Here is a 15,399-nt window from a genome sequence, read left to right as displayed (position 1 = left end):
TGGATTAAAGTCAATGGAAAGCTACAATAATCTAATTCAGGCAGGTCTATTAATGGACCAGATACTTCATAAGTGAAGGTTTGGATCACCCTGCTGGACAAAGAACCACAACCAGTCAAGGGGCCTGCGGAGGGGAATGAGTAGTGGAAGAAGGCAGTTACAACCACTAGTCATGGGGTGCGTGCTGTTGGTAATGTGGCGAGGAAGGAGTCAATTAACTGGGCTCCAGGCCGGGCTATGGAACAGGTAAATGCGCTAAAAGAGAAGGCTTCTGAGTGCTGGCGACATTGGCAATGCGTTACAGTGCTCCTCCGAAGCAACTAAGTTAAGTCCCTAGAACGATGTTCTCTACAGAAGTCGCTCAGCGGCCTCACTAAGAAAGGAAACTGCCAGGAATGGTTGCAAAGCTGTTCACTTAAAGCCTGACTGGGCCAAGGGCTATTTGCGAAAAGCAGCAGCGCTCGAGTCAATCGAGTTTATGCGGAGGGTTTAAAACATGAAGCAAATAATCCTCCGCTCAAAGAGGGTTTACAGAATATGGAGACCTGGTTGACAGAATGGAAATTCATGAACCCTTTCATCATGCCCGGGCTGTACCAGGAGGTGGAGAGTGAGCCCAGGACAAGGGCGCTGCTCAGTGATCTGTCCTACCACCTACTGATAGAGCAACTAGGACACAAGCCAGCCAACCTGGGCATGAAACTGCAAGATCCCCAGATCATGACTACTCGCAGTGTCCTCCTGGGATTTGATCTGGACAACATGGAGGAGGAGGACGATGTTGCAACACCTCCACCACCACCTCCTCCCAAAAACGAGACTAAGCCAGAACCAATGCAAGAGGGTTTTCCAGAGAATAAGAAGCAGGCACTGAAAGAAAAAGAGTTGGGGAATGATACCTGTAAGAAGAAAGACTTTGCTGCAGCCTTGAGGCACTATGACAGAGCCAAGGACCTGGACACCACCACCAAGACTTACATGACCAATCAAGCAGCTGTGAACTTTGTGAAGGACCACTACAGTAAATATTGAGAACTTTGTGAGAAGGCCATTGAAGTGGGTGGAGAAAACTGGGAAGATTATTGACAAATTGCCAGAGCTTACGCACAAATTGGCAATTCCCACTTCAAAGAAGAAAAATACAAGGATGCCATCTATTTCTACAACAAGTCTCTGGCAGAGCACCGAACACCAGATGTGCTCAAGAAATGCCAGCAAGCAGAGAAAATCTTGAAAGAGCAAATGTGAATGGCTTACATAAACCCTGACCTAGCTTTGGAGGAGAAGAGCAAAGGCAATGAATGTTTCCAGAACGGGGCCTGTCCCCAAGCCATGAAGCATTATACAGAAGCCAACAAATGAAACCCAAGAGATGCCAAATTGTTCAAGAAATTACCTGCTACTCCAAACTGCGGGAGTTTGAGCTTTCGCTCAAGGACTATGAAGAGTGTATCCAGCTAGAGCCAACCACCATCAAGGGTTATATACAGAGAGCAGCTGCCGTAGAAGCAGATGAACTACTACACTAAAGCTATGGATGTCTACTAGAAGGCTCTAGAGCTGGACTCCATCTGTAATGAGGCAGCAGATGGTTACCAATGCTGTATCATGGCCCTGTACAACCAACATTATGCCACAAAGATGTGAAGCGATGGATCACGGCTGACCTTCGGGTGCAGCAGGTCATGAGTGACCCAGCTATGTGGGTGATCTTGGAACAGACACAGAAGGATCCTCAGGCACTGAGCAAACACTTAAAGAATCCTGTAATAGTGCAGAAGACCCTGAAACTGATGGATGTGGGTCTGATTGCAATTCGGTGATGACTTGCTCATCACCCCTTTCCTTTTGCTCTTGTGTGGAAAGAGGAGCTGGGATTGTGGCAAGCAACATGGAGCAGAAGGCAGGGAAGGGGAAAAAGCAAACAACTTAACTCTATGTATTTATACAGACCTATGTGGAAGATACAGAAACTTGTGCCCAAGTTACCCCACAGCTGCTGCCTCTGGGACCTCCCAGCACACGTATGGTCTCTTCTGCTGCTCTTGAGTTCCATGTCTCTGTCTCCTGTCCTTTGTCCCCAGTCACTGTCTCAGCTGCTCTCCCATGTGGGTTATTTTTTAATTGGGGCAGTGGGCATGTATGGGGAGAGAAGGGTGCTCTTCCCAACGTCAGGTCCCAACTGTCTTCTCATTGTTAGCTCCACATCCCCTTGTCCAGTAAAACCAACTATGTCTATGTGACCAGTTATAGAGATGAGGACTATAATTTTTATAAGTATTTCTTTCTTATTTTGTTACGAATATGCTTGTGTGCATGTATGCATATATTTATGTATCTATCTAATATTATCTATCTATCCTATTTTTTCTTCTCTCCCTTATCCCCTTATCATATAACATAAGAGATATCAACTTTACATCATAGTATTTAAGTATTGTTAACTTTAATCTTAATATTTAAGTTACAGGATATCAAGAAGAGTGAACATCACCCAAGGACTTTGCATCCTCTCTAGGGAAAGAGTTGGTATGCAGTTGTACGCAGGATAGTTGTATCATGTTAGATGGAGATATGACTTTGTTATTTTCTTTATTTGGAAATTAAGGATTGTTGAAAGAGATGTGTATGAATGTCAAGTTGATAAACTGGACCATCATGGTTAATTTTACGTTTCAGCATATCTAGGCTATGGTGCCCAGTTTTTTGGTCAAACACAAGCCTAAATCTTACTGTAAAAGTATTTCTTAGATGTGATTAACACTTAAGTCAATAGATTCTGAGTAAAGCAGGTTACCTTCCATAATGTGAGTAGCCCACATACAATCAGCGGAAGGCACAAAGAGAAAAGACTTGAGTTTCTCAAAGAAGGAAGAAATAGTGTCTCCAGACTACCTTCAGACTCGATATTGCAACATCAACTCCTTCTCGAGATTCTGGAGATTCTGCCTGGCCTACCATGCAAATTTTGTATTAGCCAGCTCCCATAATTGCATACATAATTCCTTAAAATAAATCTCTGTTACTTTCTGTGTGAAGTGTATATGCGTGTGTGAGTGTGTATCCTATTAGGGAACTGCAATCATAGGCAATATCATACAAAATAAATATATTACAAGTATCTATGAAGATGGGATTTAAAATGTGACCCAATTATTATAGACTAAAGCCTCTGTTATATTTGGTAAAGTTTTGTACTTCGCTATTATGCCACTGAAAACTGATACTGAATCCTTGGAGTTAAGATGATAAATCAAAATTACTTATAAATAAAATAAACTTTGGTATCAAAGCAACAATTTGTAAAAAGGCACAGAGGTAGTGCTGGAATGGTGTTTGTCTCCAAACCAGTTCTTTGCAAAGTAAGGGCCCTGTGGTATGCAGAGGTGCTTGCCTTCTGGTTGTGATCACCCAACACTCCTTCCAGTACTACATTATAATAAGGAAATATTTTAACCTCGACTGCTGGAACAAATTCCCCTAATTTATGTTCTGCAACACCTTTGTTCACTGATTTCACTGAATTTTATAAAACATAAATATTTACTATATTCTAATGGTTTTGCTAGTCACATTCAATCATTCATTCAACAAATATTTATTAAGTGCCTAGAATGAGCCATATCCTCTGTAAATTCCATTAAGACAGGGTGTTGCCTGTTTTGTTCAGTACTGGGTCTCCAGCGCTGAGAATAATGCCTTGTACAGAATAGGAACTCAATAAATTTGTGCTGAATTAATGAATGGAAAGAAGTATATCCAATATCACTAGTAATTGTGCCTTGTCCGTATCCAAAGATTGCTAATATATGCTTCTCAGTTGTAAATATAACAAGTCCTTTAATAACTGTTAGCTATGGCAAAAAGACTTTTAAAAATGATGTTTTTGTGAAAGGCTTTGAAGTCTTATATGAAATGTATAGGCAGTTGTCATGGATTTATTTTAAAATTTACTTTTTCGTTGCTTCGTTATGAGGCAGAACATTTTTTTTAATGGAAAGAAGGTTTTGCAAAGGGTTTAGATTCTTAGAGCTTCCCTCCTAAAACATGTGACATCCAAAATAGCACTGTAATAGTAATAGGACATCACCATCGTGGGTATGCTTCTGTGGAAAACTAGAATTTGACCTGCTGCTCTCAGGGAGAGATTGTTAGAATGGTGGGTTTTAGGGTGAGGCGGGTACATGGAGAAGAGTGCTCAACTCAACAGTGCGTGGTATTGCATCTATCTGAGGGATGGGAGCAGGGGTTCCAAACAGGGAAAGCAGTCCCCTTGTGAGGGGGGGTGGGACTCAAGTAAGAGGAAACGGTGGATATTATAAATAACACCGCTATTAAGAAAGGGAAAGAAATGGCTGTGTAGCCCATAACATGGAGGGGTAAAGGGAACCAGGAGTGTATACAATCTGGGCAGAAGCAGAAAAGAGAAGGGAGTTCCAATCAAGTCAGAACCTTACCAATCTTAGGTGGTTGGTTGGCCATGTGTAAATCAGGGACTGAATGTATTAGAAAGTACCCAAAAGTAAAGCTTTGTAAAACTGTATCTAAAAGAAAAACAGGATTTAATGATTAGCTTTTATTGTTTTGTAACAAAAGAATGTGCTTATGTAAAATATATACCATAGAAAGAATTTTTTGAAATTTTTCATTAAATACTGACTAAATAAATGAAACAATATGACTAACATTTGTGACTGATATCAGGAATATCAGGAATATGATATCTATATACCTACCTCTCAATTTAAGAAATTATACATTAAACATTTAAAAGGGTTTGAATGGGACAAGAGAACAGTTGGAATCTTTCACGTAGTTGTGTGTGTCTGGAACTTCATAATCATCTTGGGGAAAGCTAAAAATAAAACAAAACACAACAACCAAACCAGGAGCCTAAGCATTTAATTAAGAATGTCAAAAAACTGACATGCATACAAAATAGATTTATTAAAATATAATATTGATTGACCCTCTAAACATTTTGAATAAAAGCAGAGTTTTATATTTTAAAGCCCAAGAAATGTTGCTAGAATGAGAGCTCTGTGGTGAGTAGGACCATTTGTCAAGTGGTCCATGTTCACAAAGGCCTATTTGAAAAGAAGCAAGATGATTCTTCTATTAAGGAAAAGGGCCTGTTATTCAGATGACCTCTTTTTCACGAAGACATTTTTCTGTTCTAGCTTTAACTGAACACTGACGTCCTCTTCCAAACCTAGGATTTCATAAAAAATGTGCCTTCTGACAAAAGGAGTCTTTTTTTTCTCTGAGTGTGCTTTTGCTCCCTGCTACGTTGTTTCTGAGCTGCAGAGGATCTTAAAAATGAAGAACCCAGGTAGGAAACTGAGTCCTAGATATATTTAATAACATGTCCAGAACATCTCCATGAAAGAGTTCCAGAGATAGATATTGGTGACAGTTGCACAGCAATATGAATGTATTAAATGCCACTGAACTGCACACTTAAAAATGGCAATTTTATGTGGTGTATATTTTACCATAATAAAAAGATGCAACCAACAAACCAATGAAAAATATGTCCAAGTCACATTGACTATGGGTTCAAATTCTAGCCTAGAACCTACTTCTTTCTTCTAAGAACCACTGCAGCCGACCTGCTGTGAACTTTTATGGTGAGATGAGGTCGACACCTGATGTGTCCACATACAAATTCTTTCTTACACACATAAGTGAGATGTGATCCTCATATTGCACTTAATTTGTTAGATTCTATTTTTTAATAGACACCTAGGTTTTTATTTTGGAGTTATTTGAGATAAACATAAGAGAAAGGAGAATTGTAGGAAAAATGTCAATATTTCTCAAATTGATTATATTTGTAAATACATACATATGCATATTGTTTTACTATTATTTGTGCTTATACTAAAAAGAAAGAAACTATATTGGCATCTGTATCTGTGAATACTTATGTCATGTAAAATAACATTTTAGGAAGCGCTGTGCTAAAAACTGTACAGGATACTAAGAAATACAATCCCTGCAGTCTAGTGAGGGTGACATCAGTAAATGCATACAGCAGTAACTTTTAAAAATTGAAGCATAATATACGCAGGTACACAAGTCAAGTGCATACCTTGCATGAGTTGTACACAAAATGTTTTATGAAATGAACATACCCATGTAACCTCCATTCAGATTAGAAATAGAATTCTCAACATTCCCAAATCTTCCTCCTGTGCTCTCCCAGACACCAACTACCCCCCAAAAGTTAACAGCTGCCTGGTATCTCTCACCACAGATTAGTTTTGCCTATCTTAGAACTTCATGTAAATAACTACTTCTGGTAGTATTCTTTCATCTGGTTCCTTTTGCTCAAGATTATTTTTATATAATTCATTCATGATATTGCATGTAGCTACAGTTTTTTTTTTCATTTTCATTTCAATCTAGTATTCCTTTGAGCAAAAACACTGTAATTTATTCATTCTTCCGTGAAGGAACTCTATTGGATATATGCTTAGGAGTGAGATTATTGGGTCATAAAGCAGACATGCTCAGCTTTTATGAATATTGCCAACCAGCCTTTCAATTTACATTTCAAGTTGTCATTTTCTAATTGTTTCTAATACTTAGAATTTTGTATATTGACCTTTCATTTTAAAGACCTTAAATTTAATTCTAACAGTGGATTCTTCGGGATTTGCTACATAAATGTTCATGCAATCTGCAAATAATGACAGCTTTATTTCTTCCTTAGTCATACTTATACCATTTTTTCTTTATTGCATCAGCTGGAACCTCCTGTAGAATGTCGACTACAAATGGTAATAGTGGATGTACTATTCTTAATTTTCTTTTTCAGTCTCAGGGACTGTAAATGTCTCACCACTGAGTATGACATTTCTTACAGGCTTTTGTGTATTCACAACATCTTATTAGGGAACTTCTATTCCATTTTTTAAAATCTCAATATTACTTCTTTTGGGTATAATTTATAGATACAAAACATAAACAAATTCTAAGTGCATAATTCAGTAAAGTTTGATGGAGTTTGTCGAAATGTAACCATCACCCCAATCAATATTTAGTTTTCGATACAGAGATCTTGAACGTCTTCCATTAAATATATTTGTATTTGATATTTTTATGCTTTTGTGATATTAAAAAAATTTCACTTTCCAATTGTTTCTTGCTTCTGTATAGAAATACAGTTGATTTCTCTGTGTAAACCTTGTGTCCTATGATTTTACATTCATTTTAATAGTTTGCAGATTTTTTTTATTCTTACCTGAGGACATTGTTTTTCGAGAGAGGAAAGGAAAGAGGAAAGGAGAGAGAGAAAACATTAATGCAAGAGAGAAACATCCTTTGGTTGCCTCCAGTATGTGTCCAGACTGGGGATGGAACCTGCAACCTACTCATAGTTATGTGCCTTGACAGGGAATCAAACCCTCAACCTTTTGATATGGAGTTATGCTCTAACCAACTGAGCCACACTGGCCAGGGCAGTAGTTTGTAGATTCTTGAACTTATATGTACACAATCACATCATCAATGAATAAAGATTTTTTAAATTTCCTTTCTTTTCATTTTCTTGCCTTACTAAACTGGATAGGATTTGCAGAGAGACTAAATAACTTGCCTGAGTTCACACATTGAAAGACTGAAACTCATGTCAATCTGATTCCAGAACACACTGGAAGGAGTGAGGGTGTCTTAAGTATTTAGTTGTTTTTATTGCTTAAGGAGATATGTGTAGACAGAAATATTTAGGGTCATATTGAAGAGGGTCTTGAATATAAAAGATTTGAATTATATTTTATAGGCAATAAAAATTGTTTTCAAGTGGGAAAGTAATAGGGTAAAAGTGGAAATATAAATCATGTGAGTTTGCAGTACGGTGTGAAGGGAGACCTTCACTCATTTATTCATTCATTTCATAATCATTTATTGAGCAAGTATTATGTTCTTGGAATTGTTATAGGTACTGAGGAAATAAAAATGAGATGTGTTGCTTACGGCAGTAGAGATATTCAATGATGGAGAAAAGACTCTGCATAATTTGTAAATCATGTTGCAAATGCAGCTCTATGATCTCGCATGAATTAACTTTTCTGAATCTCAGTTTTCTCATGTATAAAATGGTAATAATACATATAATGCCTACTTTGATTAGAAATAAAAATATATGTAATATACCTGACCTATGCTAGACACATTTATGGCAGCTATAATATTAAAGAGGTTAGGAGAGAGGAAACAGTAAGAATAAAAGTCAAATAGTTGTCTTGTTCAATAATGAAACAGTTAAGCAACTGTTTTAACTGATTCCCCCTCCAATGACTTTTATAGAATAAACTATAGGTTTTTGCTTTTGTAATTTGAGAGTACAAAATAGAGATAACTATGGATGCACGGATCTAATCAATATAATATTCCTCTACATTTGTATAAAGAGCTTGATAATTAACAAAGCATATTTATTTACACCACTTTGTTTGAATCTTACAGAAATTATACTGATGAGGAATTGAGATATTTATCTAAGGTCACATAATAAGTAGCAAAGTCCAGTTCATGTTTATTTTCCTATCTTCTCTAGCATTTTCTTTTTACTGCACTGTGCTACCTCTCATTATATATCATGATGCATCCTAGAAGTATTACTGTAAAGTTGTATTAAATCTTCAATTTTTCTGTTGTTTACATATGAAGAAAGTGGGAAGTTTGAAATGGAATGGGGGAAGATAAGGCAGACAAAATAGAATCTCTTGCCTTATAGTATTCATAGTGGTCTGATTTTTCTTAGGTATATTGTTAAATATATAATTTATCATTTTTCTTTACAACTTTACATTGCATTTATGATTCTGCTAACGTTTCTTTCTGGTTTGTCACCTTGCCTCATCCATCCATGGTCTGTCAAGTTTCTATTTCTACTAAATTTCAATAATTTCCTTCCTCTTTATGATTTGTACCCACATTTTTTCCTTATTGGGTTGTCTTCTGTTGGCACTATACCAGTTCCTATATCTTTACTTTCCTTTTTCTTTGACTGCATCAAGTCAATGTATTTACTGCCTTTTCATCCTTTTAATTTTACATTATCACAGTGATAATTGACTAATAATTATGGCTAGTTTTCATAAAGAATTATTCTGAGGTCTCGCAGAAGTCTGTTTTTTCAAAATACTGAAAACTTTTTATAAACATGTTTTACAAACATGATATTGGAGGGTGAGGCGGGGAAGGGAACTGGATCAGACACTATTCTTTATATTTTACAGATTCGGTGAAACAACAATTATGTGAGACCTTGTTCAGAGCTCTAGCAAGTGCAAAGAAGAACAAGACATGGTCTGGGCCCTGAGTAGTTTACAATCTAGTGAAAGAGAAAGACAAATATATAAACAACTGCAGTACAAGACAATATTGTTATAACAATGGCATAAAGTGTGGAGGGAGCCCAGAGACTATATTAGAGAGCAGAAAATTACATGATTCCTCAGGGTTCGAGGCAATCGAGTAGAGCAGCTGGACATGGAACTCATTATGCTATGCTGTCAGATGTTTTTGTTTGTTTTATTTTTGTAGAAACAGTCATGTATCTTAAGCATGTAGTTAAGTTTTATTGAGTAATATGGAAATGCAACAGGGAGTCATTTATTTGCACAGATATCATGGTGTTTTTTGAAAGTGTGAAATCTACTGTTTCAGAGGACGGATGGACTCTGGACTTCTGCCAGAAAAGGGAGGGACAGAAAAAGCAAGGAAAATCTTGATCACAACTCAGAGTTGGAAGTAAGGACAAGAAAGAAAACTGGGGAGTCCAGCAATATGACAGAACTCAGGTTACTGCTACCTCATTGTAGGAATACAATGGACTAATATTAGTGGAAGAAGACAGGCCTTACAAAAACCCCATTTCCTGTTTCTTCTCCCAGCTTTTCAGAGAGCTCTGTTTTCAGGGAACATAATTCTGTTATGCCAGGTAATTAAAATAATCTTTAAAAATGTACTCAGTTATTACATAGTCAGTGAAAACATTCAAACACTATATAGTTAAGTGTACAAAATAAAACTGGAAGTACCACTTTGCATACTCACTTCTACTCCCCAATGCTAACAACTTGTAGCTCTTCATTTTCTATCCATAGTCAAACACATACACATACACACATATATTTTTCTTCTTTCTCCAAATAAAATTGGTGGTATTCCCACAAATTTGAGTTTGCAGACACCATTAAAAGCGTGGGCTTTTGAGTGAACCAGAGCTGGGCTCAAGTCCTCTCCAGCTTCCTGGCTGTATGACCGTAGGCAAATTACTTCTTTAAGCTTTTGCCTTTTTTTTTTTTTAATTAAGGCTAAAAATGGTATTTATTTTGTTAGGCTCGAGGATCAAAATCTAGCGTATATAAATCACTTAGCACACAATAAGTGTTCAATAAACACTATTGTCTATGGCCAGTGACTTTTCTCATTATAAGACTAAAAATAAGGAAATCTGTTAGATAAATGTTGATCACTTCCTCCCCACCATGAATTATATTTAAGTTAGGACGAACTTGCTTCTCCAAAGCATGAAACTGATCCTAGTAACATTTCAGTGACGGTTCTCCTCGAGTTTCGGTGGTACTGTCTCGTGTCTCCCCAACATCACTCTCTGATGCCTAGAAAGTGGACTTTCCAATAAAAAAAAAAACCCAACAACTTGTGATTCTTGTCGTGGCAAGAATGCTCAACTAGGTTAGGTTTCACACTGTGTGCACTTTGCCTTCATCATGCAATTGCTGGGTGGCAGCTCTTTAAGCTCGCCTCCCACAGGCGCGCCCCTCTATACCCTACTGAGATTGGGCTGCAACAGGAGACGCCTACGCTCGTAGGAACCGAGGGAGATTCGACGGACCTAGGGGCGCCTCGAGGGCGCTGCGGCGGAGGCGGGGCGCGTGAGGTGCGCCCCGAGGGGTGCGAATTGCTAGCCGAGAGGCCGAGCCAGGCGGCTTCTCGGGCGAACCTGGCTTTGGTCTCGCCCCGACCTTGGTCAGGGGGCATCTTCCCCGTCGTCTGCAGCCCCCAACTCCCACTGTCTCCACTCCGCAGTCCCGGCATGTCCCATTCGCTCGCTTTCTTTTTTGGCACTGCCCTTTGCCCTCCCATGGAGTCATCTGTTTACTCTCCCTTCACTTCCAGTTACCCCTAGGTCACCCTCCCTCTACCACAGTCACCCATTTTGTCCCTTCTCCCCTCACTCTTCACCTCCCCCCGGGTCGCTTTCTCATAGGACTCTGCCCACGGAGATGCTGCGGACCCCGCGGCCAGGGTCTGCTCCCCGGAGAGCCCTCGGTGCACCTCTGCCCCTTCACCGGGGACGCAGGAGGCAAGTTACCGCCCCGTCCCTTCCCCAGTGACAAGATTTGGCGGCGGCCACGGCCAGGGAGGCGGAGGGAGGGACGGCCTGGCTGTCGAGCCCCCCTCCTCCGCTCCGGAGCTCGCGCGGTCTGTGTCTCTCTCCGCAAGTGCGGAGACGCGGAGGAGGAGGAGGAGGAGGAGGAGGAGGGAGTTGGGGGAGGATCTCCATTGAAATAAACAACCAGGCAGCAGTTATTAACACGGGAACATGGCGGCCGCAGCCTCAGCTTCGGCTTCGGCGGCGAAGGTCAGCGCCGACGGCAGCCGGCACCTGACGGCGTGACCGACCGAGCGGGTAACCGCGCCTTCCCTGGGGGCCGCGAGGGCGGGCGCGAGGCGGGCGGCGGGCGGGGGGCGCCGCCTCCCCACCCCCGGCCGCGACTGCCCTCCCAGCGCGGAGACGGGCAGAGCAGTGCGCCGGGGAGAGGGCTGTTGTGTGTGCGGGGACCGCTGCCGGAGTGCGCGGAGCACGGGAGTTGCATCCCGGAGGCGCCGCGAAGCTGGGGAGTTGGGGCTTGGGGGGTGGGGAGGGCGGGAAGCGGCGGGGAGACGCGGAGTCCCTGAGAGAGAAAGGAGGCGCTCCAGCGCTGTGTGAGAGCTCCGGAGACGAGTCCTGGAGCCCGGGGCGGGTGGAGGCTGCAGCCTGAGGCACCGGCGAGAGGTGAGCGCCGAGGCGCGGCGGGGAGGCCGGGGGCGCGGGCGCGGCCCCCGCCGGAGCAGCAAGGCGCCAGCCGCCCAGCCGGGTGCGGGGTCTCGAGGATCGAGGCTCCTGCCCTCTCGGGGGGACCGAGGCAGAGACGGGAAGGTGAATTCTGAGAAGGTGCATTCTTTAATGGAAACGCGGAACGACTGCAGCGGATGGTAGGAGCGGGCGAAGGGAGGCAGGACTCGGGAAGTGCCGGGGGTGTGTGTGAAGGTGAAGCGCGATGTCAGGGGCAGCAGGCAGGGTGAGATGCTGGGCGGAGGGAAGCCGCGGCCCGGCGGGCGGGCCGGGCCCGTGTCAGCGCCGGGGGCGGGGGGCGAGGGGCGCCGCGGGCGGACGGGAAGGAGCTGCAGCGGGCGGGGCGCTCGGGCCGAGCAGGCCGGGCCGCGGTGGGGGCGGGGAGCCGGGGCCCGGACCGCGGCGGCGCCGAGCCTGGCTCGCCCCTGACTTAACTTTCTGGGTGCGGGCATGTGTGCCGGAGGCGCGTTGGGGCCGGGGTTGGGGGCGGGAGGCGGTCCAGGAGGTTCCGGGTTGGCTCGCCAGCGCCCCCTTTTCTCTTCCCCTTCTCCCCGCCCCTGAAGGGACAGGCCCTCAGGGCCCCATGGGGGAAGCAGGAGGCGTCCTCGCGGCCGGCTCGCGACGGTCACACCCCGGGGACACTTCTCTCGGGCCCCTGGGGGCTGCCGGGGGAGGGGGCCAGGGTGGTCTCTGCGTGCTGAGGCTCCCTGCCCCTGGCCCCTCCTGGGAGTCCTGGAGGCGTCTCTTCCGAGATCGGGGGTGGGTCGGTCCTCGGTTAGATGGTCCCTCCCCCTCCCCCTCCCCATAGTGGTTTCCGGGGCCTGCGGGACTGAGGGGCGGGAATCGGGGACCCGGGCGCCTTGCACCAGCTAGACGCTGGACTTGGGCCTAACGTCTCAGGGTCTGTCACTGGTAGGGGAAACTTTCCCAAACCCGGGACCGAGCTTGAACACCCTCTTCTGCCACCTCGTCCTCTAATCCCACTCCCACTCCACCTCCTCCAACGCCTTCCCCTCCCACCGACCCGAATCTCACTGCGTGTGACTGATGGGGCAAGGAGCCAATCGAAGGTGTGGGTAAGCCAATCGTGAGGACCAGAGGAAGGAAGGGGGCGGGGTTATCCCGGACCAGTTGGAGCGGAGTTGCACGCGGGCGGGGGAGTCATGGAGACGCCAAGAGCTTCCCACTCTTGTCTATTGCTAGTCACCGGCTCCGTCATCTGTAGGGTAGTGTCACTTACAGGGGCCCTGACCCAAGGATACACCTATAGGTACACGAGATACTGTATTTCTCTGGTACCACAGAGACGTTGTCTTAGATTCGACGAAGTCTAAAGCCACTAACGATGTGGCAGTAACTCTCCGAGGCCCGTTTCTAAAATGGCAAATAATGTAGTGATCGTGTTCTGGACCCGAGCACCTGGTTTACGCGCTGAGGATCATAGGAGTCATCTCTTTACCTCTGCCGCAGTTTCATTCAGTTAGTCCGGTGTGGGGAGAATAAAATTTGAAAGGGCACTTTGAAAATAAGTAGCCTTACGTCAATTGATTATTGGGAGTGTAAAGTATCATTGTTTGTAATGGCTTAACTGGTTCCTTGTTTAATTAGACCGCCAATTCCCAAAGTGCACTGGAAAGTTCAGCATTTGGGAGGACATTTAAAAAAAAAGTTGCGGTTTTTATGGTATGCATTTCTATTTGTTTTTTTCGCTCTTTCTTGAGTAAACAAAATGAAATTAGGAATCAAATCACTGTTTGAAACATAAAGCGTTGGCATTTAAGGAGCAAAGCTAATCAAAGAATATTTGTCTACAGAAATGAAATCGGAGTGAAATGTTTGCCAGATTACTCCAACACAAAAGATTCTTAAAAATAAATTTAGTTTTTTTCTGAAACACTGCTGAATTGTACGGTGTGTGGGTACTTTTCTGGTTTATGCAATGTTAGGAGACATCTTTGGTGGTTTTAAGCTGTTGGCTGCGTTCAGTCTAGTGACTATCCACTCTTGACTTTTAAGAATAGGGAGGATAGGTCTTTGGTTCTGTGTAATGATCACAGGTTGCTCCGCAGGAATAGCTGTCTTTTAAAAAGACAGCAGCTGTTGCATTGCTTTTTGTGTGTGTGTATGTGTGCTCCTGTTCTTTGTTGGTGAGGTTAGTGCACACTGACAGCAGCAAAGCTGCTTTTTCCAACTGGAATTTGCAGAATCTTTAGGAGTTAAAAGAATGAATAATATTAAATTGGGAATGAATCCATTCATTTTGTGATAAATATCCCATGAATTTAACCAATCTTGCAAGGTTTGTTTTTTTTTTTTTTGAGGTATTTTATCTACGTATTTATCTTGTATCTACATCAGTTTTTCTAGCTTTTATTAATACTGGATTACTAAGAAAGAATTGAGGGGAACTGTAGTTTTAGGGGATAGTAACATACTCTGCAGATGTGTTCTGTTGTAATATATTGTTTCAAATTTATAATGTGAACTTCCAATCCAGTATAATTTTGAATATTCATTTAGAAAAAAATTAATTGCATTTTGCTGTAGCCCTTGAGGTGTTATCTTACTGATAGAATGGTAAAACCTGCGGAGATAAAATGAACAGCTGCTAGAAGTGGGGAGTATTATAAATTAAACAACATTCAAAATTTGACAACATCTAACCCCCCCCCCCCATCATTAGTTAATTTAGTTACTGATGGCCACTCTGATGTGCGCCCTCCTCTCTCTTTTGTATGCTCGAGAGCAACCCATTATTTTACTTCATTCTCTCCAGCAATCTTTGAAATGTTCTCCTATTCTTGGTGGCAGAGTAGCAAGTCCCCTAATGCCTGGCTAGGGGGAAAAAAACCTCTCAAGCATATGGAGACATCTAGAAAAAGATGTGCATCGTCAGCTGTGATTCCATTGTGTGCTTTCAGACTGGATCTGAGCCTTCTTCCTCCTGGGAATTTCAGTCTTACCAGAGGAGTTCTTTGACTTTTAGATGTCAAGATACTGAAGCAGAAGGTAGAAAAGAGCTCACCAATTATGAATTTAATATTTTTTAGATAGTTTGGCTGTGATTTTAACCCTTCATTGGTTGAATGAAATTTATGTGACTTTTGCTTAGTGTTAGAGAAGCATTTTATTGGAAATGAAAATTGTAAGGCTTGGAGGGGGACTAGGGCTGTGGTATGAGAGTGCATAAGGGGTAATTAATGCTGCTTGGTTGGCTTTGTCTGTAGTTATACCATATGAAAGCTTTCCAACCCTCAGAATCAAGGACCTGTGAGCAGTGCTTCCATTCCATACCCTATATTTAA

At 42.6% G+C, this 15,399-nt stretch overlaps 1 protein-coding gene and 1 pseudogene across 4 annotated transcripts in view; both read left to right on the top strand.

Moving 5' to 3' along the window:
* Positions 1-237: 237 nt before the first annotated feature.
* On the top strand, positions 238-1,823 carry LOC129084022 (stress-induced-phosphoprotein 1-like; annotated as a pseudogene).
* Positions 1,824-11,207: 9,384 nt separating this feature from the next.
* NCOA2 (nuclear receptor coactivator 2) overlaps positions 11,208-15,399 on the top strand; it is a 288,197-nt gene continuing 284,005 nt past the window's right edge. For 2 of the 4 annotated variants that reach the window (XM_054590240.1, XM_054590237.1), the window contains exon 1: positions 11,548-11,668. The gene's annotated coding sequence lies outside the window, so the exon portion shown is untranslated. Of the gene's footprint in view, positions 11,342-11,547; positions 11,669-11,932; positions 12,035-15,399 lie in introns of those variants that run through there. The other 2 variants (XM_054590238.1, XM_054590239.1) reach the window with 2 other exon arrangements.

The sequence above is a fragment of the Pteronotus mesoamericanus genome, unplaced genomic scaffold (genome assembly GCF_021234165.1).
Source record: "Pteronotus mesoamericanus isolate MK-2021 breed Mesoamerican mustached bat unplaced genomic scaffold, CSHL_Meso_final scaffold_174, whole genome shotgun sequence".
Taxonomy (NCBI): Eukaryota; Metazoa; Chordata; class Mammalia; order Chiroptera; family Mormoopidae; genus Pteronotus; species Pteronotus mesoamericanus.
This window is presented reverse-complemented; position numbering and strand designations above follow the sequence as displayed.